The 21100-nt window shown below is 34.4% G+C and overlaps 1 long non-coding RNA gene across 1 annotated transcript; it reads right to left on the bottom strand.

Moving 5' to 3' along the window:
• Nucleotides 1-578: 578 nt before the first annotated feature.
• Nucleotides 579-8874, bottom strand: LOC126754725 (uncharacterized). The gene is made up of 3 exons (XR_007666407.1): nt 8647-8874; nt 1417-1619; nt 579-1314 (listed from the first exon to the last, which is right to left on the bottom strand). It is a non-coding gene; the product is annotated as an uncharacterized LOC126754725 (long non-coding RNA).
• Nucleotides 8875-21100: the final 12226 nt, after the last annotated feature.

The following is a 21100-nucleotide window of genomic DNA, read 5'->3' as shown; positions in this document are numbered from 1 at the left end:
TCGAGCTTTGCAAGAAAGATGAAAGATTTCCTACAATAGAATTGCATTACATAAAAAAACGGCTTACTATATCGCATCTATTATTTTATTTTCTTACATAGAAAACACACTTCTAGAAGAACTCATCATTAGGTTTTCCTCAATTAACTTTTATGTTTAATAATGATGATGATGATGATATAAAAATATTTTTAATATATAAGTATGTTTCTCAGCCAACCTTTCCCTAATATCACACCAACTGCGGAATAATTCTTTGCTCACATTCCAATGGTACCCTCGTATAAAATATGATACTTCAATTTCATTCTGGTGAATTATTTCGCTTACTGCGTAGAAGTTTTCACTAATGGCCAGCAGATTAATTTAATCAATAGATTTGTAGTTTCAGTAGGATCTAAGAGGATTTAGACAAGTAACAAATATAATCAGTTCTTCAGCATCAACATACATATCTAAAATCTGTCGAACTTAAAAAATATTTTTTTACTTTAAAAAGTGGAATACATTCAAAATCTGCGAAAGACAAAACACTAATGATAATAATTAATTAATAGTTATTACTACATCATCTACAACATTAAATCATCTTTAACATTAAATTTCAAAAACATTTGCTATTTTAAAACTTAAAACCTTTCAGTAGATATCGTTTGTATATTTCTTCAGCAATTTTCTACCTCTACATGCAAATATTGTAACTCAATTGCACATAAAGTACTGTCGTTCCATTAATTATCATTCTGGATGTAAATATGCATGTAAGTGGATCAGCGTGATTCGCGCCTCCATAAAGCGGCAACAGCCATTAATTTATGCCGCTATATGTTGCGTATACACTCGGACAAGGCATTTAAAATAAAGATATAGGAAGTGAAAAGAAGAAGAAAATGTATAAGCACAGGTAACCATTATATAACAGTTAATAAATATGTATTGTGTCATATTTATACTTCCTGCTTGATCACGCGGGCAAAAGCGTGTTGTGAAGCCGTCAAAAATGGATAATCTCTGCCAGCTGTATCTTCGCATAGTTTACCTCCTCACACACCGAAAAATGGAGGTAAGTATCTATAATCGCTTGCATTACGTCTTTGTCATGCAGCGGCCAGTCGCGTGGCGCGAATGTCCAATGGTTGTACATCAGCAGTGGGGTTTTGGTTTGTGTAAGGACCACTCTGTTGCAGACACCATTTGTCAATGATGATGCAGTAAGCGGACCGCTGCTGCTATATTGTACTGCCTGTGAACGAGTTATGTTATGCCTGAATATGATGGTGCCCATTAGAGACTCTGTATGGTGTTTTATATGTCCTGTTGTTTTAATAAAATAAATTTAACATTAGAAAAGTAGATAATATCTGATGGCTCGAAAATATTTCAAGAAAGAGTAAAAAATAATGATCTTGAACTTACTAGAATAAAAGTTTCGTAGTTATATTTGTTACCAAACTCTATAAGTCACTAATTATTCCCGTCCTGCCATATGTTGCAGAGGCATGGACGATGACAACATCTGCTGAGTCGACGCAACTAGTTTTGAGAGAAAGGTTCTGCGGAAGACTTATGATCCTTTGCGCGTTGGCCACGGAGAATGTCATATTCGATGGAACGATGAGCTATACGAGTTATATGACGACATTGACATAGTTCAGCGAATTAAAAGACAGTAAGAAAATAAGATTTCGCCGTATAAAATTGACACTTTTTAATCTCGTCACAGTGGAGAATTGCAGCAAATCTACTCGAAATCGCCTTGTTCGGCTCTGACTTAGCGCCATCTGTTTGTCAGTAAGCAAATCTATTACATTATCACAGATGATTTACAGAAAGAGTAAAAATGTTTTCTTTGAGAAAAGATCCCGAAAGTCGGCTGTAGTTTCTTACCAAAAAAATATTTTTACTAAGGCAAAAGTCTTAAATGCATTAAAAAATACCATAATATGTGTACAAATTTGGATCAATAAATTTAAAAGTTTTCTTAGAAAAAATTCTATAAAATTCGCTTTTCCCGGCCTTCTAACTGTATATAACCTTTTAAATGTAATCTAATCAATTGATCAGAAAATGGCGTAAGGGTAACAATGAAACTTAGAGGATTTAAAAGCTCATTAAATATTTTTTTCAATACAGAATATTAAAAAAAACATTAATTTTTTATTAGTAAAATTCAAACATTTTTTCCCGATTTTGTTTGTACATAACATAATTAAAAAGTGAAAACTCAAGGAACTAACATTTTTTAAAATCTTATAAATAAAGTTCCATTCTGAGATGAAAGCTTTTTTAGTTTAATTCTTTAAAACATATCCTAGAAGTAAGAGATAGCCAAAAATGGAAAAGGTCTATAAAACTGAGGCTAATAGATCATATTACAAAGTCAATATATAATATCATAAAAAAAAGTTAAAGTTTCAAGACTGGCAGTGGACTGTAGCTTCTATCTAACTTACAATCAGAATCAATTATGGTAGAAATCAACGGCTAATAACGAAAGCAACTTAGAAAATGAAAGCTTCAACATTTTTTTTTTATTTGTTAACTCCAAAAATGTACAAAGAAGCCTAATAATTTAAGAGCTCATGGGAGCTTCGAGGTGAAAAGGGTTAAAAAGCGATTTTAGTAAGAAGCAAACTGAACAGGTATGGAAAAAAATAATTCATATTTTTGCAATAAGATTTGAAGCTTTCAAGTTTTTAAATAATTAAGCGGACTATTATTCAGCTTGCATATGCGGATACAAATATTTCAATACCGACATGCTTCGTAAAGCTCACACAAGTACAGAAGTAAGCGTAAGTGAAGAATTCATAATGAATGCCCCTCGCCGGCAACGTTTGTACGCTCATACATTCATATGTACATGTGCATGTATTTTTTTGAATTATAACACTCACCTGGCAAGTTCAATAACTTGACGCCTGAGGCTTCCTTCCGGCTTTGCAGCCTGATCTACCTCACTCTCCACCAGGCCCCTTGTACTGTCTGGTTTGCGCTTAACATCCCACACTCACACATATCTACACTAAAATATTAATGTGTGGAAGTATGTGTGCGAATGCAGGTGCTTCAGTGTTGATGAGATCATTTTCAAAATACATCAAAAATTGTTTGAAAGCATAACAAGACAGTGCACAACAACAATAAAGGCTAATAAATGCTATGTGAATAGAAGGGACTAAATACAAAGAGAAAAAATAATAAAAACACAGCTGAGTAAACAGCTAACAACATCAAAACCGATATCATATCAGGCATCGGCACATATACAAAAAACAGACATAAACACACATTTGTGAACTTCCCAGCGCGCACATTACGTGGAGCGATTTCTTTCTATTCACACATCTATATACATACACATATAGAAGGTATACAGAACCACTAACCTGAACATTTATAAATTTTAAAGTAAGCAAATGGAAGTGTGGAAGAGACTGCTAAGCAGAAGTATAAAATCTTCAGAGTAAGGTTGGCAGAGTAAGGTTGATAGCGAAAGTACAATCTTAATAGCTTTCGGATATATATGTATAGACGAAAAGATATATGTATATTAGTGTGTCCCTTATTTTCCATGCTGATTGCTTTTTTTTTGCAACACTTGCCGAAGTTTCAGATTTTGTTATTCATTTCAATTTAAACCTTGTCCCATTATATAACACGACACCTTTTGATATTCTACATTAAGCAAGTAAATGTAAAACTTCGGTAAACGTTATTGTTATAAAAAAATTTGCCGCTATGCAACACAAATCTTAAGACACTTTTCTTAAAAATATTCCTTTAAAAGTTTTACGCAATTAAATAATAAAATAAATAACACGAGCATTCATCCCAGCGATTTATACATTTTGCGTTACTCATACGACATGGTATACTGTATATTTGATGTATACATTTTACTGCATATAACTTTTGAGGAAACGTTTGTATGCAACATATGGTCTTACTTTTTTTGTAGAGCGGAAAATTTTAAATTATTGTAAATTTTGAATTATTTGCTTTGCAGATAAAAATGTTATGACAAAAGGTGTTTGCAAACGCCTATGCGACCTTATCCAAATCATTTTAATATTTTTTTTTTTGGGATTATTAATATAAATATATATATTATATTATATATATATATATAAATACCTGTCAAACAGCAACGTGATATGCACAGTATCCTCGCGCTCTTTGCAGAGTCGCAGTGTATACAGCAGACAAAGTCGCTGTTGGAGCTGAAGTGCAAGCAATAACGCATTGTTTTAGTCAAAATAAAAAACTTCTCTTGATACTCTCTCTTCCTTACAATAATTCCTTAAGTACTATGAAAAGATCTCAGGAAGCGTTAAGTAAAGTTTCTCGGTGAATATAATTCACGTGGAATCTGTTTTGAAATATTGATGGCTCTTATTGGTTTCTGCTCGTTTTATTTGCTCAACTTTTTCTAATGTTATCGGTTCTAACCGCTTTTCCCCCAAGTAAACCCACAAGGCTGGAATCAGTGGATGCACTTTCTTCCAAAGATTTGATTCTTAGAATATTTTTCGAAAAACTAAACATATTTACGTTGTTGTGAAATATTATCCATTACTCATATATGTATATGCATTTGGTTACGCAATTCAAAAGATCACAAGTGTGGTCGCACATTTTCCCAAACAGCTTGCGCATACTTGTACAAGCCGTTTCCGCAAACTTTATATCAACAGTTTACCTTTGTAAACAAAATTTTAAAGGTATTGGCATTAATCTAGTAAGTGTGAATTGTAAAATGCATATCAGCATGTATACTAGGGTGTGCCATTTTGAGGCAACCTTTTTTTTCAACTGAAAAACAGTCTCAAAACTTTCGAAATGTGTAAAAAAAAAAGTCACTCAAAAGATAAGCTCTTAATATTAATATTAAGAGGTGTCTCTTTCAACTTTTCTGTCGATTAAGAATCGATTCTTGACATTCGAAAAATCGATTATTTTACGAGAAAACTCGATTTTCGAGTAGAATCGGAATCGAGTTTACCATCCCTACTGGCAGCCATCGCGTGCACATATAATAACCTCCGTACAATAACCACCACAAAAAAATGATTTTTTTTCATGTAATTTATATGGAAAGTACGCGTTAGAGAATATGCAATACCGGAAGCCGTCATCTGTGGGCGTCACACTACTTAAATATTATATATTACACGTGCAACACTTATGTAGCTCTTCGTGAACGGAACATTTGCACGTTGCGCGTGCACGAAGCAGTTTTTTTGTTTTTTTTTTTTCCGAAGGGGGAATCTTCAAAAGATACTACCAGTGCACAGCGGTCCGGCTTGTATGGGGTCGCGGCCATAAATGGTTCTAATGGTAGTAGAGAGCTGAAATTTTCAGCAAGGCTTAACAAAGATATTTAGAAAATGTGGTAAAAATTTCAATACCAGGGGTCGACCAGGTGCTAAATAAATTAGAGTTTTGTTTATTTTAACTTTAAAAGGTGCCTAAAAGTATGCTATTAAAAGTGATTGGCCGATTTCACCATATAAAAACACAAGTTTTTACTATTTTGTTTTTTATTATATTTTATAATAGTTAAATCTTATACTTTTAAAACTCTTCCCCCATCTAATCCTCAAGCTATACACCTACTAAAATAATATCATATCAAAAAATCAACAGCCATCAACGAATTAATATAATTATAACAAAAATTTATAATGTTTCTTCTAATAAGTTGAACACAGATTCAAGTAACGTTGATTTATCCTTCTTTCCATGTATATGTATCTTTGCCCAGTTATAAATGGGTCCGACTGTAAAATTAGTGTGTTCAATATGTCTGTGTTTGTTGCAATGCGTGACATTTTGCGGCTGTGATATAGTCTACATTTTTTTAATTCCTTATTATTCGACTCGGCAGCTTCCTCCGAAAGCTCTCCAATTGATACGAGTGCATGCTCAATCACAGAAGATCCATGAACTAACACCTTATGGACTGTAGCTGGCAAATAGTACCATGGATACTCCTTTATCAATTCCTTAGCAGTATCGATGGCATATTCATTAAACTTGTCCAAATTTATTTTGTACCCCGAGGCGATAGCTTGGAGTATAGTGGCACAACGATGGATAAGATTCTCATTAAGCCCTGTAATTTCAGAAGCTAATTTGGGATTTGAGAAAAATTTTCTAGCCACATTTCCATCGTTAGAAGATCCTCCACCTCCGTCTCTGGGCTTTTCTACTATTATTCCCATTTTTTCCCGAAACGCCGCTTGAATTTCATGCTTTTGGTCTTAAACTTTTAATTTTTGCTCCGGACCTCTAGCTTGCCACATTTTGATAACAGACTTATAGGAAAGATGTAGAAAGTATTCAAAGAAACGTATTTTCGCATGAAGTGGGGATAAACCGAATTCGAAATATTCTCTGTTCACGTCTTTCTTCAAACATTTATCCAAGTTATTCATCTTTTTTGGAATTTTGCTCCACATATAAAACATTTTGTAGAGGATGACTCACTTAAAGCGTTGCACACTTTTCCGTCTACTATAGTCAGTTGTAAACTATGCTCAACAATTATGTTTTTATTATGAATCAAAAATTCTGTCGGTTTAAGTTGATGTATTTTTTCCCTGAAGTATTTTTCCTCTTCGATTGACAGTTCAGTTGTCTCCTTTTTGAACTGAAAACGAACTGGCCTGCAGTAACGTGTCGATGAAGGCCGCGGATTGTTCCAAATTATTGAATGGGTACTTTTTGAAATTAGTTGGAGAGGTACGTATGAGGTGACAAATAGTCTCTTGTCCTCTGAATCGTAACTTGAAAAACTTTGTTTGTACTCACTATGACCCGTACTTCCATCAAAACCCCACTTTCCAATTAAAATTTTAAAATTAAAATTAAATTAAAAATTTTCAATCGATTCATCCGTGATTGATTTAACTACATCTTCTTGAAGCTCCAATATGCTCGATGCTGTATTATCCAGTAAACTTTGCTACTCAATTTCAGCATGAGACTTATCAACTGATATATTTTTAGGGTATCTCTTTTTTTTTTGCATTTACTATGGTGTGGTAGCTTGGAAATAAGTCGAAGGATATTTTGCTATTAACGAAATTCCTTATAAGCAGATATTGACTTTTGGACATTGCGGTCTCCATTATTAGGGAAATTACTTCAGTGGGATCTGCTTGCATTGTCGGCTGTTGCTGATTTTCATTGCGCAAAGCAGAAACAGCGGACTCATCCATTTCAATCAGCCGAGCTATACGACGTCGCTTTGTTCTAGATGAAGACTCCGCAAAATCAACCTTTCGACGACCACGATGAGGACTTTCCGCTATATGCTGAGATGAATTTTTGGTCGACTTAAGGACAATTGACTCCATTACATTTAGCCAATCATATTGATATTGTACAATTGACGATATTTTCCGATCATACCGAGTCCAAAAAACAACAATTTTTTTACATATGTAGCCAATCGATTTACAGAGTTCGTTGAGTTCGAAATTGTAGCCGTTATTCTCAATATTAAATTTGACATCGTCGATAACTTCCCGTAATTTCACAGCGTTGCTACCGTCTTTGGTGCACCATGAATTTAAAATATACTGTCGTGAAAATACACAACGATAGGAATCTCCTTTGGGAATGCAAACAAAAATTATAAAAAAAAAATGGAAAAATAATTAGAATAATTTTAAGTAATAGTAATTTACTGACAAATAAAAGCTGTAAATACTCACAAAAGACAAACACAAAGACACAACAAAGACAGAGACACAAAAGACGACACAGGGGCTCCGCTGCAGCGCGCTGGCAAAATTTGACTTTGAAAAAATAAGAAGTCGTGTTAGCATATTAACGATTACAACTACATCCGCAACTTTCCGCACCTAACTTTAACGATTTTAACATCTTAAAACTCTAATTAAGATAAAAATAATAATAATCGTGGGGAACACAACTAAAACTTTAGGTAAACAAATTTAAGACACACAAAACAAGTAAAAACAAATAGGTTTCACATATCAAGTTAGTTTTTAAATATTTCATATTAAGTTAGTATAAATTGATTTCATAAAGTAAAATAAATACCTTGAGCTTCAAAATTCATTTCAAATAATATAAATCTATAAACTTGAACAGTTACCAGCCCGATTTGAAGTGCGCTTTTGCTTCGAAATATTTCACCACAGCTCCGATGCGCTGTTGAAATGAACACGTGTTCATGCTTTTGATTATATTTTAGAATGTACCGTTAGGATTCCAGCGAAAACCGGTTTGCAAATTGGAAGATTGGACATTTTAGAGACAAACTGTGTAAATTTAATTTAAATATTTTCTGATCGGTTTTTTTGATTTTTGCCCTCTGACGGAACCAGTTGTGATCAAAAAGCGGCGCATGCATATGAACAATTTGAACTACTGCATGCTTTCAGGCAGCGCAAATACAAAAAAAAGTATAGGTTTTTGCTGTTGTTATTATATTTGAAAAAAATATATATCAAAAACCCCACAAACAATTATTATTTGAGCGAAAATATTTGCTAACGGCACTTTAAACATGGCTCGCCGCGCAGAAGTATGTCTTAATTAAACTCGCGAGCGTGTCTAACTACCGCTCTTACAATGCTCAATTTTCCAGTCTTCTCACGCCACACTCACCTGTAATTAGCCGTCCTCACAATGTGTTGCATTGAGCAGTGTGCCAACTTTAAATTTTTTAAAACGCAACTGCAACACAAAGTCCCACGGTGCACCTTTCAGCGTACGGAAGCGGTATCAGCAGGTTAACGGTCGGCCTAAATTCAGGCTATTCACATCCTGCGAACTGACAATCTCGAAGATGTCCACCGTCATATTGCATTGACCCTTGGTGACGTCCGCTGCGCTGTTGCCTGCAATGAGGTGTAAGCAAAGTATAAATAAAGTCGAGTGCCAGGAAGTATGTGAACAAAAGTAAATATACATACATACACTAGTATTAGCGTGAGGTTGGCATACCTTTAGACACACTAAAAACACATTAGCACTTAAGGGCTTACTGTAGATAAAATTGTATATAAAATTGAGTATATTGTAAACTTAGTTCCCTAGAGACACCAGACGAAATATGTGTAAAAATTTATCATACTTCAGAGAATACTTAATATAGTTTCGAGACGAAGGACTACGTTTGTCGCTGCTATATTTCAATTAGAACAAATAGAATATAGTATATTTGTATTTTTAAGATGCTTTTGTGCTTGATTGGTCTTCTTAAACTCTCCCAAAGGATATCCTAGAGAACTCATTAGTTAGTTTGCTGCTTCGAAATTTTTTCTCTCTGTATAGATATTCAGGGGTGTTGTGAAATCCAAGACAGAATTGCTTAGCTGACAGAATTGCAAACCAATTCTGATTTTCATTGGTGTCACAGAATCTGATTGGATTTTCGTCTTTTCGAACATACGCAAAACCAATATTCGAATCAGCTGCGTACTAATGTGACAAAATTTGCAAATGAATACATTTGAAAGCAATCCTATTAAAGTTTTTAATGAGTTCTGAATTAAGGAAAGATTTTTAGAGATAACATTTATCGAATGAATAAAGACGCTTTTGGGTGTTAAATTACGTTCATTACGTTTTGTATATTTAAAATCTTTAAATATCCGAATTTTTTTTTCCAAAAACTCAATAATTTAGACATTTAGTGTTTTATTCTTATGTTTTCCCCCATATAAATATAGATAAAATAATTCGAAATAATAAAATAACTTGATTTCTTAACTTACATTTGAAATCTGTTACCGACTATCTTCTTGCTTTGTTTCTGATAGCAAAACCGATAAAATTGGTTTCCGTGACATCCAAAACCGATACAAATTCTGTTTCGAATATCAAACCAATAATATCTGAATTCATGACACCTATTGCTTTTTTTGATCGGTCTGGTCGTGCCTGGAATAATTTACCTGTAAGACGCTGGACAGCTTGAAGTTTGTTACACGTAAAATTTTTCACCGTTTGCGTATCAGATTATGACTTACCAAGTTATTTTTCCCAAAAATGGTAAAATACTTGCAATATTTTTAGCAATGTATATTTCAAAGCCACAAAATTTATAAGCCTGTCGAAAAAAATTTGGTTGGTAACATTTTTAAGTTTCCACTAATCTGGAAAACCATAAATATCTTTTACATTTATATATAACTAGCTGACCCCGCAGCCGTTGTCCTGCGTGAAATTATGTGTTTTGAAATGAAAAAAAGTTGAAATTATATTGTGTCGAAAATTATTTATTTTCGATTTTTCTACATTTTTTTAATGTAGCGCAGCTTAATAAACATAATTTTTTTGATTTCTGTTCTGGTGCGTAAATATACAGAGAAGATGGGTTTCCAACTCGTCAACACGCCACATATATCTGGCTGTGTGAAAAACATAGTATTTCCCGATTTCCTTGTGTCCTGTTGATTGTCAACGCAAAGGCAATTTTCCCTGGTAATTGAATACGTTTGAACTGAAATGGCTGTCCCTTGTATTCGATAACTGCGTCATAATCAGTCGGGTTCCATTACACAGTTTCGGCGCATGAAGATTGCGAAACCTAATAATGACAGATCCAACTTTGAGACGCAAATGATGCTGGGGCATACCAAGCCTCTCCAAAGAATTTGGAAATTCCACTGGATAATCAACGGTTTCGTCTTCCTTGTCAAGACGATCGAGCGATGTATATGAGCGCAAACCTCCCAGAATTTGACTTTGAATCTTCCAGTTTAAGTCATTATTTTTGGCAGCTTAAATTGCGCGTGCACTCAAGCAATTGTAGTTACGATAATTTGGCCAATGTTCGGATAAACATTCGTGATGGGTTCATCTTCCGTTGAAGTGAATTGACAAAAGGGAGGTGAAATTGATATCAAACCACTGGAAATATCAACCGAAATTTACCCGTTTCCAATTCTTAGCGAATACAATGTAAAATTTCGTCGGCAATGTCACTTTTTCGTATTTCATAATTAACGTGAATTTGAAGGCTGATATGTCGAAATGATCTTCGCGAAAAGTATGCAAACTTCAGTGGCATGCGAGGTAACTATCGCATTGTCCGTCGTCTGTTTCCAGTGATTATCATGTTCCAGCAAATGCAACTGCTGGCATGCTTCTCAAAAAGTTACACACACTGTACCATTCATAATACGCAATGACTTAAATGAAGTTGAACCGCGAGACGCACAACAGTCGGAAAACTTTCATGAATTGCAAATATCCAACAAAGCGCTTTATTGCAGTTCACATATCGACCCATTTGATACTGCTGATCTCATATCGTTCAAGGCCAATAACCGCTATGTTGCTTTCTTTGGTGACGTACTTGCAAACGTATTCACCAATCTGCAATATTCAGCATTGATATGAGTTTTGAATGTGAATTAGACAAAAGTGGAGAATATGGTACGATACATGTGTTGTCAACTTCGATGTGTTGTTAACGTTGATATTCACGCCTCTAAAAGCTAAATGTTCTGCCATTGTCGCCTGGTGAGCGACGCCGATACAGTGAATATCCATCATTTCCCATTTCCGTTTCCCAAAGAAAAGGACATGAGTAGTTTTTCGTGCATTTATTGTCAGACATACAAACCAAAGTAGGATTGTAAGGTTCGCAAGGTCCATGAACCATATTGGTTTTCACTACTTCGTATAATTCTGGATCTATCTGTGAGTAAGGAAATTCCGCTGAAATGATTTCATCAAATTGATCTGGTGTAATCACCATCCGCATCCAAAGATGACTGTGAGCGTGCGGCAAACCTCTTTTTTGCTACTCAACAGAATACATTCAAGATAAAGACCATTAAACATCGCAGCTATTGTTTAAAAAGTCGTGCTGTGATATCGTTACGATCGCTAGCTGATTGACCGCGATCCATAATTCCGCACGTATGTCATCGCATTTTGGGAGTACTTCTTGCCTTTCCGTGGGCTGCCATACGTTGATGGCAAAAAAAAAAACGCCGACCAATATTAGCGCGACCTCTTCGTGGCTTCGTAACAAATTTCAAACTGTAATTGATCACTTCGTCTGAAACACACATAAAGTTTCACTAAATAATTTTCAATAATTTTTCCTTTGCATAGCCGGAATAAAAAAGCAAGCGACCGCAATTGAACGATTCAAATAATTTACAAATCAAAATATGTATTGAAAAAACAAAACGAACAAAAATTGAAAAAAATGTGTATGGAAAATGTTACTTTCGGGAATTGTCCAATTTTCCGACTTCTCCTCATGAAAAGTATAAGGTATTTTGTTTCTAAACCTTTCCCGATCCACAACAAACAACATTTAAAAATTTCATCAAGATTGGTTTAACCGTTCTCTTAGTGTTACTAACAAACAGACATTCATTTTTATATAACGTTTGTATGGGGAAAAGGAAGTCCTGGAAAGGGTAAAAACCATCTTTGAACTTCAACGAACATTTAAGAAAAAGAATTGGCCAAATGGGTCCAGGCGTTATTAAGTTATGCGCGTACATACAGTTTGACGATTCATTTTTATTTATATACATACATAAGTAGATTTTCCTAAAATGGGCGTTTGTTCTGTTCACAATCACGTAAGCTATTTGTTATTATTAGTTCGCTATATTGAGTCGCATTTTGTGCCGCAAAAAATCTATTACAAATATTATAGCTTTATAAAGGAAGTGCTCTCGAATAAATATTCAAAGTGTAATATTATTTTTATGCTTTTACTTGCAAAAGTAATTAATTTTTTTCCAAATAAAAATAATTTAATAAAATTATGTTTCATGACCAACCCTTTTATATATATGTAAGTGGGGTTGGTCACCTTTTTCCGTACGTTTTCAAAGATAAAGTATTTATGTTTTCAGTTAAATTTATTATTTCACTTTTATTTCTTTATTTTTCAGTTTTATGATTTCTAAGTTTTATGTTAAAATCAGTTTATCATATTAAAATTACGTGTTCGGTATTCGTTTGCTGCTCGCGACGCGACCGATCGGCCCAGTGGCTAATTTAAAACTCTCCCTTCTGTTTGCTCACCCACGCTATGGCAATTCGGTGTTTCCCCTTTGCCTAATTGTAACTTTTGTCAGCGATGCCATCCCTATGCCTATTTGTCCCTTTTGTCAGGGATGCCACCGCACATATGTATATAGAGTTATCCACTTCGAGGTTCCATACTTTTTAATAGAAAAACACAGTAACTTCAAATTTAGTGAATGTTTATTATCATTCGGATGAACATTCTTTGGTTTTAATTTTTTTTAAGATTATCTCTTTTAAATATTGCGGCTACGTCTCAGATGGACCATCTGTTGAGTCCAATTTTCGATGCCTCGTTCGAGCATTTCGATTAGTAACTGGCAAATGACACACGTGATGTTTTCCTCCAAGGCATGCATCGAAACGGAATAGATCTTACACGTCACATATCCCCACAGGAAATATTCTAACGATGTGATTCTACCGGCCCACAAACCACACCAAATCGTTGTTTTTTCTTGACGAATTGGCAGCTGTTGAATTTCTTCGCATTACTTTTCGTCCCAATATTGCTTGTTTACATACCCAGTAAGTCAATAAAATGGCCTCTTCGCTGAATAAAATTTGGCTCGAGAACGTCGGATCTTCTTGGAACTTTTCAAGAGCCCATAGAGCAAAGCGATGTCGCTTGGGATGGTCGAGTGGTTTCAGTTTCTGCATAAGCTGTATTTTGTACACTCTCAGCTACGGCTGTTATATTTTCTTAACTGCGTCGTGGACGTGGTCTACTCGGTTGAATATTATCTAAAAATGAATGCTGGGTCACAAGATGAGTGATGGTGTTGCAAATAGTACGCTCAGTAGGCCAATTATATCGATCATAAGTTGAGGGAAGCGTGCGAAGCACATTCTTTATATAACGCGAATTTTCGTAATAAAGTTAAACAATTTGTAAACGCTGTTCAGACGTAAGTCTTTCTATGATGAAATGCCAAACAGATACTGAACAAAAATAACATGATAGCTTGACACGACATGCTTTATCTGTCAAAAACAGCCTCTACATAGATCACCCGTTATACAACAGTATATACTACCATTTTTACTAAAATAAATTTTGTTAGCCTTTCGCTGCAGAACCGGCTTACAGTTATACATATTTCAGCAGCTTGATAAAAAGAAAACAGTTAATTTCCTTTTAAATGAGGCTTCGAAATTCAATTTGAATGAATTTGTTATTCAAAATTGTTAGCTGAATAAATTCGTAGCACTAATAAAAAACGACTCTCATTGCAAATATTATACCCCATTTTTTTTTAAGAAAAACTTTTCGTTATTAAAATCTAACCCACTTGTCACCCAACACCATCGAAAATACTATCAAAAATTGCTGCATATTTTTGACCGCATTGTCCGCTTTTCTTCATTGTCATTTTCATTATTAAATGGGGCGGAGGAGCATGTTGTGTGGCGCGCAAATTGCTGTTAGCTCCAACTGTCCAATTCAGCTTGTCATATTATTACTTAAGCTGTATGAAGCGGTGGGCGTTTTCCAATCTCTTCCTATTTTTAGTAATTTTTTTCAGTTTTTTTTCACTAAAGTTGATTGTGCGCTATTTATCGAGGTGTTTGCAGCTATCTCATCATGATTTTTTTTTAGAAAAGTGTGTTGGTGTATGAAAATAATGAAAGGTATGAAAGAGTAAAAAATTTAAACCATTATACCCATAAACGCCGCTACTTTGTAGCTCCTTATTTAAATTCTAAAATTAATTTAATTTTTTTCAAGACGTCCAAGATTCCGCTTTCAGGGATTCTGCAATTCAGCGTCGTTACAGGCACTCAACAGGATGCGTGTACCGTACCAAATTGTTTGCTGTTGTTGTAGGCTCCATTTTTTCGCCGCTGATGAATTTCATCATTGTTCTTAATTTATTTTGCGATTTTACAAAGAACATTGTGCTGAATTTGTAATTGACGTTGCCGTCTTTTGTGTGAGTTTTTGCAAAAACCGCGCGAGGCGGACAAAAAACCGTTTGCTGTAACTCCAGTATATAGCACTCAACTGCTTGAGTTGGTTTTGAATGGCACAAATAAATACCGCAAATGTTGACTGCAGAAAAGGCAGTCGGACCAGGCTTACATATAATGTCCATTAGCATTCCATTTCTTTCCCTCCCTCCTCTTATGCCGATCTCACTCTCGTATATTTCCAAAAGCATTAAGTCGCGTGCCCTTTAAAATATACATTCTTCCTTCGCTTTACCACCTCTAAAAAAAAATCGAAATTAAAAAGTTGCGCAGGGAGAAGCGCAAGAAAAAGCATGCTGTGAAAGAAATGTTAGCAATCAGCATTCTGTATTGAATTGTATGTTAGTAAGAATGCAGTGAATAGAGTGCAAGTGTTTTGTTTTATTCCTTTGCTACTTCTTTTGGATTAAGAGAGTGAACGATTAAATGGGGAAATAAAAATTGATTTTAAACTCTTCTAACACATGATTTTAAAGTAATTTTTATTATAATCCTAATTAAACAAAAACAATCTCCCCCACTATTTGTTCTTATTTTGCTATTTATCGAATATCCCGAATATTTTCTTATTACACTTTTTTGGGTATTTATTCACGGATCAGTGAAGCTGAGGCTAGTTCATTAATCTGGCTTGTCTAAAAGGATGAGATCCGAGGTGTTTTGCATTACTACGGTAAAATTGGGTCATTCGAGGGGAAATGTTTAAATGATTCTATCTCATCAAGCAGCTAATGCTGGTGGCACCCGGTAAGTAGCTCCTTCTTACCGCATCATTCCCGATCGAATATTGTTCAGTTAGTACACCTACAACCTTTCAAAGGTGGACCTTGAAAAGAGCGAGGTGTTGACTAGATCTCTTACAATTCAATTGTGAACATAAGGATCTTGCGACTGAACAAATACTGGTAGTTGTCCAATGCTTGTAGAGCTGGTCTGAGCCGCAATTGTCCAGTAGTGAGCTACAAGAGGCCAACGGAGTTACATCCTGTTCCCATTTCGCATTTGTTGAGTTTTGAGTATCTGTCTTTACAGTCTTCTACAATACTGCTGCTGCTAGCCACCCAAAAAAATGTGATCATATAATAACTCCATGCTATAAGCTGATGGAAAGTTCCCGACAGTTTACTCATCCACCATAAAGTTGAGACTATGCAGATATTACCAATAATTCACACACCTTATAATATGGCATCGTCATATCTAATAAAAACTTAATAACTAATATCAACTCAAAGTGATAGCTTCACATTAATTTAGTCTTATATAACTTCATATTATTTAGTCTTATGTGACCTTAAATCACATCAATTCAAATTGTAACATCACATGATATCAAACCATATTGCGTTATTTGACAACATTTCTACAAATCACGTAAATCACAAAAAAATTTAAGATACATCTAATCGTGATATTTAATCATATCACATAAATTCTCACCATTGCATATCAAATGGAATACAATTAAGTCATTTTAAGACAACTATACCACTTTAAGACACTCCACCCTCATTCCACAATTTGATAATACACCATTTCATTTAAAATAAAAACATAAAACGTCAAATTACACAGCATCGTATCACTTTATAACACATCACACCATATCTCAGCCTATGCTATGGCACACCAACCCACATTTGATGCACATCTTTGATCAGAATATTACGGTATCACCTTAGTGAGATAAATACTCATTTAAACAGTTTAGACAAATGAATAAAATATCATTCTGAAAAGCAAAAATTTATCTGATTCTTTCACTTTATATTATACACGTGAAAACCCAACGAAGTTACCAAAGGAAATCTGTGTAGAAATAGTACCCCTAAGGTATATGTAGTCGACATTGGATCCTAACTTATGACGTCCGCAGATACCAAATATGTGTACCTAAGTTCTAACGGCTCACTTTTTACCGAAATATGTGAGATATAATAGTGAAACTTAAAGAACGCATGTTCCTGGTAATACTATGTGCTGGTATTGAAAATCAGTAAAATCTTGTTTTCAAAACTTCCATATACTTAATTTTAGATGTTTTAAAATTTATTCATACCACATAAGTATATTGGTCAATATAAAATTTACTTTAATGAATCTCAGAACATATTTCTGTCTGGTAATAATATTTATGTATTGATGCCAAGAATTTCTTGACTCGATACCATATTGGTCAATGTGTAAGTTATATGCATAAATTGGGTGAAAATATATTCCAGAGGAAACTTGAGTAATGTTAAAAGTTAATGCAAAACCACTGCTTAACCCTGCACCCAAACAACTTTAAGCTCTTTTTTTGTATTAATAAAAGTATAATAATGATTTAGTTTTTGTAATTATAATGTGGTTTAACGCTGAAATTTTATGATTTAAACACCAGCATTCTGTTAGCACCATATATTTCATGTAGTGACTTTTGATTCTTTGGTAATACGGTTACAACTCAGCCTTTACTTACTTGTTAATTTTCGCTTTGATTAAAACACACCAGAGAGCTTTTCTTTAATGTAATTTTTGACGTCTTTAAAAAGCTCCAAACAACATTGCTTTTTCGACAATCGGCTTAATGTCTGCAAAAGTGTACCGATTTCTAAAATTTTGCATTGCCAATTTGTGCTTACACTCGCATAAGTAGCAGACAAGAACAAGTAAGGAAGGGCTAAGTTCGGGTGTCACCGAACATTTTATACTCTCGCCTGATAAAGTGATAATCGAGATTTCATTATCCGTCATTTACATATTTTTTTATTTTGCTGTAAAATTAATTAGATTAGTAGTTCCTGAGATATGGTTTTTGGTCCATAAGTGGGCGACGCCACGCCCATTTTCAATTTTTAAAAAAAGCCTGGGTGCAGTTTCTTTCTGAAATTTCTTCCGTAAAATTTAGTGTTTCTGACGTTTTTTGTTAGTCCGTTAAAGCACTTTTAGTGATTTTCAACATAACCTTTGTATGGGAGGTGGGCGTGGTTATTATCCGATTTCTTCCATTTTTGAACTGTATATGGAAATGCCTGAAGGAAACGACTTTATAGAGTTTGGTTGACATAGCTATAGTAGTTTCCGAGATATGTACAAAAAACTTAGAAGGGAGCGGGGCCACGCCCACTTTTCCAAAAAAAATTACGTCCAAATATGCCCCTCCCTATTGCGATCCTTTGTGCCAAATTTCACTTTAATATCGTTATTTATGGCTTAGTTATGACACTTTATAGGTCTTCGGTTTTCGCCATTTTGTGGGCGTGACAGTGGGCCGATTTTGCCCATCTTCGAACTTAACCTTCTTATGGAGCCAAGAAATACGTGTACCAAGTTTCATCGTGATATCTCAATTTTTACTCAAGTTACATCTTGCACGGACGGACGGACAGACGGACGGACGGACAGACAGACATCCGGATTTCAACTCTACTCGTCACCCTGATCACTTTGGTATATATAGCCCTATATCTGACTCTTTTAGTTGTAGGACTTAAAAACAACCGTTATGTGAACAAAACTATAATACTCTCCTTAGCAACTTTGTTGCGAGAGTATAAGAAGTATACGCAAGAACTACTTTTACAAATTATACATTTTTTAAATAAAAAATCGTTATCCAATTGCAACTTTTCGTATACTTTTAATATTTTATGGTCGGATCACTTATTGAAAATGCTGAATATCCAGGTTAAAAATAAAAACTAAATATCTTACTCAGATTGTTGGAAAGCGATTTCCAGATCTTGACAGTCAAGAGGAATCGAAGGAACGCTTCTTTCACCTTAAGAACTTTATGGTCAGCAATCACCGTCTTTTAAATTTCGCCCACTGTCCATACACTACCACAAATGTAGATAGAAGAGAAACCAAGTTCTGACAGTCAAAGTTTTCACGAATTACTTTCAAAGAGAATGATTGTTGTCAAGCAACCTCTTCAACACACTTAATCGATGCTAATTTTCAATAAGAAAGTGAATACGTTTTTGTTTTGTTTTTAAATATAAACATAATAACAACAAAAGCACGTTTATGCAATTTGTGCAATAATCAGCGTTCTTGCTTCACGTTATAGAACATGAGACTCGCATTTAAATTTATGCGGAAGAGCGTGGAAGAGCGTACCGCATAGAGGAATGAAGAGTTGGAAATATGAAGAGTAGGACAATAGAAATATAGAGGAAGAGATAAAAGGCGGTTGGTAGGATTGATATTTGCTCTACCGCAGACACGGCAGCTAAAGAATTGTACGCGCACATGCAAACACACATACTAGCACAAATATATGTACATAGAAAAGTTGGAATACATATCAGTTTAAGTTTTAGACATTTGCGTGCATTATGGCGGATGAGCGGCATTGAAATGCAGAACATTGGCAATGTAGGTATGCATAATCTGAGCAGGCTTTCACCGATACCACATCGATTTCAGTCCATTCTTACATATTTTTCACAATAAACCATCATACGATCTGTGATAAGTAACATCGTTTACTTTACCGCAAAGAATTTTCACTTTTTTTTTATTTTTAATTTTTATAGATTGGACTTTTGCTGGAATATGCGTACTCTGAAATAGAGTTTTTAAATCATGTATCAGTATTATCATTTTCATTCAGCGATGAAGTTCAGATGATACAAGAGATCTTTATAGGAACCGGGATCAAAATTGGATTGGATCGTGTCGCCGGTCACATTTCGGTAAAATTCCATATTCCCGGACGTACTCTATGAATTTCAACCAAATTTGGTATATTATCTTGACGAACCTATGCTACGAAATAGGTACCATATTCTCATATAGTACAATTTTAAATTCTTTCACTTTTCAGTATACAAATCAAGCACTTACCTTTATATATAAAAGTTACATGTCACGTTGTTTGTCCGCGATGGACTCCTAAAGCAAAAAAATAGGATAGGGATAGGGATAGGGATAAGGATAGTAAAAAAATGCAGACATAAAAAATATAGTGAAAGCTCTATTAAATGGATGCTTTATAAAGCGGAGATCTCCATTAACCATGCATATTGGCCGGTCCCATAATTAGTTGATGTTTATTCAGTAGAATCTATTAAGCCGACAACTCTATTAACTGGACAGAAAGACTGATAACTAGACATTGAGAAAGCAGCCTTAAATTCGTTATTTTATCCAATGAAATTTATTTGCATAAACATATTCAAAAATAAATCTCAACTATGTAAAATCCTTTGGATTCTTATACCGACAAAAACGTGTCCGCCTTTATTCGTAAATAAAAATTTCAGTGTATTGAAGTTTATTATATGAGTATTAATTTAAAATGTATACCATAGCAACGCGTGGCCATATCTTCTAGTATATGTATATATTCTAATACAGTTAGCGCAAATAGTCTGTGAGATCTATAGTTGCAATTCGTACAACTTATTTCTTTGATAATAAACTACCTTGTATCAAAAATGCGTCAAAGCGGTTCATATCGGATCCCCATATACCATATATACATTTATAATATAAAGATTTCGAAATTTCAGTTGACTTGATACCTCATACATATGTCGGGCAATATGGGAGTTACCCTAATGAAATTGAAAATGCGTATTTTCCTATTATCAGTGTATCTTAGCCAAAAATAACTGATATTCAGAATTTTTAAATATCCGGATATAGATTTATAAAGCTGCTTGATAATAAATTCTCATGTATACCCGAGCAATATAAACTCAATCTAAGAAAAATTTAATATTTCCCATATACGAGAAAGACGACATAAAAAGAATGGGATATATTAATTTTATTCTGGATTAATGACAATTTTTGAATTTTATAATGAAGTCTTACAGACTGACCATATAGGCATAACGTGAAAGCGGATGTTTGAAAATCTGTATGATTAACATATGGACCCTAGAGGAAGATTTATCCTAATTTCATGCATTTTGCAAGAGGATTCCGACTTTCAATACTCGAACTCACAGATTATCAATATGTTGGGTAAAGCTCAGTCACATGCTCCAGTTTCCACATATTTGGAGTCTGTGTCTTTGAAAAGTTTCAAACATCGATAAATCCGTTCCCATCCACAAAGTTAAAACAATGAAATTGATCATTCAGA

Source organism: Bactrocera neohumeralis, chromosome 4 (assembly GCF_024586455.1).
Source record: "Bactrocera neohumeralis isolate Rockhampton chromosome 4, APGP_CSIRO_Bneo_wtdbg2-racon-allhic-juicebox.fasta_v2, whole genome shotgun sequence".
In the NCBI taxonomy this organism is placed as follows: Eukaryota; Metazoa; Arthropoda; class Insecta; order Diptera; family Tephritidae; genus Bactrocera; species Bactrocera neohumeralis.
The sequence above is the reverse complement of the archived record's forward strand: the minus strand, read 5'-3'. Positions and strand labels throughout refer to the sequence as shown.